Source organism: Herpailurus yagouaroundi, unplaced genomic scaffold (genome assembly GCF_014898765.1).
Source record: "Herpailurus yagouaroundi ecotype Mexico unplaced genomic scaffold, PumYag 140, whole genome shotgun sequence".
NCBI classification, from domain to species: Eukaryota; Metazoa; Chordata; class Mammalia; order Carnivora; family Felidae; genus Herpailurus; species Herpailurus yagouaroundi.
The window spans coordinates 51,954,886-51,959,279 of NW_024412395.1; the positions used below are offsets into that span (position 1 = coordinate 51,954,886).

Genomic DNA, 4,394 nt, shown 5'->3' on the forward strand with positions numbered 1-4,394 from the left:
TTTTTTTTTTTTTTTTTTTTAAAGCAAAGGTGAGTGTGAGTAGACTGTAAGGAAGATGTGAGCCTTGACTGAGGATGTGTACACTTGGATGATCTTTATGGTCTCTTCCAAAGCTGAAGATCTAAAATCTGTAAGTCAAAAAATTCAAATATATTTGATTATGGCTACTAAAAATGCAACAATCGTATGAATATTTCTGGCAATGTGGCATCTGATTCGAGAAATCCAGTTCTTGGAGATATAGTTTATTCTTAAGTAGTTGAAGGTATTAAAGGGAAGCAAAGGTGACTGAGGGTAAATCAACCTCTATTTGAGTAATATCAGAATTTAGTCCCAGACCTTGACATTGGCTTTTAAAGATAACAGTTCTGGGCCGGTCAGTCTTTGTAAGTGCTGTATTATTATGCACGTTCCCAAGTCCTGTTTCTATGTACAGAAATCTCACAGTAAAATGACAGGATTCAAAAATATAGGTAACTTACCAATGATTAAGTAGATGTAATTATTTAGATTTATATTAAGCTGAAAGAAACAGTTATTTCCCCAAACCGTCAAAGTCAGTTAAAATAATATGTACAGTTAAGAATATGTGAGCTGCATACTTAATTCAATATTTATTATTTATGGATATTAGATGTAGAAAACTAGGTATGAAACAAATTCAAAACATGTATACATAACTAAATTCAATTCACCAAAGAATTATTTGATGTCTACAAGATGTAAGGTACGATGAGGCTTCAAAGATGAACACAATCTTTCAAAGAGCTCAGAGTAGTAAAACAGATAAGACTTCTACACAAATGAGTGTAATACAAGGCCCATCTCATGCTAAAAGTGGCCAAGGTACGAAATTTCTAGTAAAACACAAAGGAAAAAGAAATTGCTTCAGGCAAAACAGTGATAAAATATTTGCTGCCATAAATGAGTATTATGCTTTCAAAAATAATGCCCAAGTTGCCTCTGGAGCATTCAGAATCCAATTCGGTTTTTGCGTGGCAGCTGAGAGTTCAAGACAGCGTGGTCCCTAGACTGGCAGCATTAGCATCACTTGGGAACTTGTCCGAAATGCAAATCCTTGTGTCCAATTCCAAGTTACTAAATCAGAAACTCTGGGAATGCGGCCCAGCAATCTGCGTTTACTCCAGGTGATTCTGCTCCACACTAAAGTTTGAGAACCACTGGCTTAGGAAACTGCATATTTAATCATAAGATTAACCTATAGAAAGTAAACAAACTCTAGCTGAAAACATTTCTCACAAGCTACTCTGAAAAAGGGGAGAATGGAAAAACCACTTGGCTGAAACCTCTCACCCAAGTGACAAACTCAGCTGAGAATCTTCTAGCTCCATGAAAATACAGCAGTGGGTCTTAAAGAGTGATTCTTACATGCACGTTAAATAATTATGTTGACAATTTCCTTTTATGGTATTTAATACAAATAGACTTACTTTTTTTAAATAAATGGTATATTTTATATGTTAGTGGGATTTTTCTCAGAAAGTAGAACAGTGACTTTTAGCAACATCTGTTGTCTTAAAAAGGAATACTCAGCTACCTGAGCCGTTTGGGGTTTTAGTGTCATCAGATGACTCATAACTAATTATACCAGGGAACATATAAACTTCACCACTGCAACCAAAAAATACATATACACCCTATGCTGCAGAAATACAGTGATGACACTTCCAAAACACAAGCCCAGTTTGCTTTGAACTTCTCTTTTGTTAAAATCGCTTTTTAGAACTACCAACAGGGAATTGCAGAACCCTGGGGCTTCTCTGTGGAGCCCAAACTTAGGAGGTTATAGATATTTATCTAAACCTAGAGTCTTCACTTCCCCTGGTTATCACTGCAGTCCTCATTAGCCCACCCCTCTTTCTCCGTGAAGTCTTTCTTACTCAAGGTACTTCTCAAGGCTATAACTCAAACCAGAATATTATTTTATAAAATCTTTTTGAAAAACAGTTCATTTCTAACGTTCGAAATGTTAGAAAGCTGGGAATTGTCAGTACCAGGGAAGGTTGTAACATAAGTGAGAATATTCCATAATTGTTCCCAGTGAATGGGTGTCTCTCTGTGCCTAAGTCTAAGCGATGCAAGCATCACTGATCTGAGATACTTTAGGAAGACCCTAGTGATGACAGTAAGAAGCTAGCATCATGCTGACTCTGACATATTCCCAAGGAGTTCCCCAGAACCCTGAATGATCAAGGGAGGTGTCTATGACCAGGTATATCTACCCAGCCAGAATTTATAGAAATGGAATTGAACATGTTGAGTTGGAGGAGACTTTTAAAATCATCCAATCTGATCTTCTGATTTAACAGGAGAAAACTAAGGGTGTCCTTGATCAACAAAACAGTCATTATCCGTGACATTAAATATTAAGAACACGCAATAAAGATACAGCAGTTTAGAAAAAGCAAGGGACAGCTGAGGATCACAAAGAGTGGAAGAAGACTCAGGGAGGTAGCATCAAGAGAACCTTTGGCCCCAAGCAGGCAAAAGACTGGTTCTTAACTTTTTGTGTGCATGAAAATTACCTGGGATGCTGTAATTAAAAGCAAACTCCCAGGGCTACATTCCTAGACCTTCTGATTCATTAGGTCTAGGGGTGAGGCCCCGGAAGCTTCATATAACCATCACCCCAAGGACTCTATAAGATAGGTGGTTAGAAGGCCACCATTAAAGAAGTACTTCCTGACCCCAAAAAACCCTCTAATGGGTGGGGAGAGTTCTGAGCATTTTGACAATGGCAAGCGATCAGGTAATAAATCCATACCTAATCTTACTTTTTAAAAAAGTCAATAGCTCATGTGCTTGGTCCTGAGACACATTTCAGAATCTTGAAGAGCGGAGGTGGCTTACAAGTTTTACCTTATTTACCCAGGTCTTTGCCAAATGCTGTGGGAGTCAGGATCCTTTCCCTGTCATTAAATAAACAAATAAATAAGTAAGTAAGTAAGTAAGTAAGTAAATAAATAAATAAATAAATAAAAGTAAACTCTACCCACAGTGTTGGGTTCAGACTCACAACCCTGAGATCAACAGTCACATGCTGTACTGACTGAGCCAGCCAGGTGCTCCTTTCCTTGTCACTAAATTGTCACATGGAGACACTAAATTGTCACATGGGTTTGGTAAATTCTCAGCTAATGTTAGATTCTGAACTGAAGTCAGGAAAATTGAAGTAAACAGGTATGTTCTAAATCTCTCATTCTGGGCTCATATCTTTTGGTGAAAATTCAGAATCAATGAGTTACTGAGTTTTATAATTGAAATGATTTCAAGAGTTCACCAACTAAAAGCTTATCATTGTACAGATGAGGCAACAAGGCCATCAAAGGAAGAGAAATGTCCCTAGCCATAGAGCCCACAGCTCAGAGCTCCCTGACATGCCTCATGTCTATATTCTCATTGGTCTCATGGCCTATAATGATTTACAACTAGGTTGTCTTGTATATAAGGTTAGAGAATTTTTCTACTACAATGTCTATAGACTAACCTCAGTTTCTTGGTACATGGGTCTTTCCAACATGGCCACTTACTTCATCAAAACATGTAACTGAGAAGGCGGTAGAGTTGCCAGCAAGATGAAAGTACATCTTTTATAATTTACTCATGGAAGTGACAGCCTGTCAACATTCTATTCACTTGAAGAATGTCGCTCAAGAGTAGGGGATTAAACAAAGCTTTAAATACCAGGAGACATGAATGATTGGCAGGGGGTGGGGGGACATTTTAGAGAATGTCTGTCATGACCTGTGACAAAGCTTAACAAAAAGAATAATAATAATGAAGTCACATATATAGACATAAAGACTTGGACAAATTATTTCATCAGCATTTCCTTTCTTCCTTTTAGTAACAGTAATCCCCAAGTTGTTTCTGTTTTTGTTTTAAAGATTTATTCTCTTTTCAGTGTAGGTGCAGTGGGGTGGTACAGAGTGCAGAGATTTTGGATGAGCCTTTGTGATTTTGTTTTAAATAAGTTCTACTCCCTACACGGAGCTCAAACTCACAACCCCAAGATCAAGAGTCACATGTTCTACCAACTGAGCTAGCCAGGTGCCCCAGCAATCCCCAAATTTTAAAGGAGGCATATGGCTGTCCATGTAGAGACTACATTTCCTAGCCACCTTTGTAGTCAGGTATGGCCATTTGACTAAGTTCCCATAAATAGGATGTGAGCCTAAGTGATGTATGCCACTCCTGGGTAACATCCTTAAAGTTGCATGTGCTCCCTTCCACTTTTCCTCCTTTCTGAGACAAGAATTCAGCCGTGGTAGTAGACATGCAGTTCAATCATGTGGATGAGGGTAACACCCTGGAAGATGGTAAAAGAGAAAGAGAAAGAAAGAAAGAAAGAAAGAAAGAAAGAAAGAAAGAAA

The 4,394-nt window shown here is 38.0% G+C and overlaps 1 long non-coding RNA gene across 1 annotated transcript in view; it reads right to left on the reverse strand.

Annotated features, from left to right (window-relative positions):
* Nucleotides 1–4,394, reverse strand: part of LOC121030258 (uncharacterized) — a 13,326-nt gene continuing 8,932 nt past the window's right edge. The window contains exon 2 of the long non-coding RNA XR_005790139.1: nucleotides 1–128. This is a non-coding gene — a long non-coding RNA (uncharacterized LOC121030258). The remainder of the gene's footprint in view (nucleotides 129–4,394) is intronic.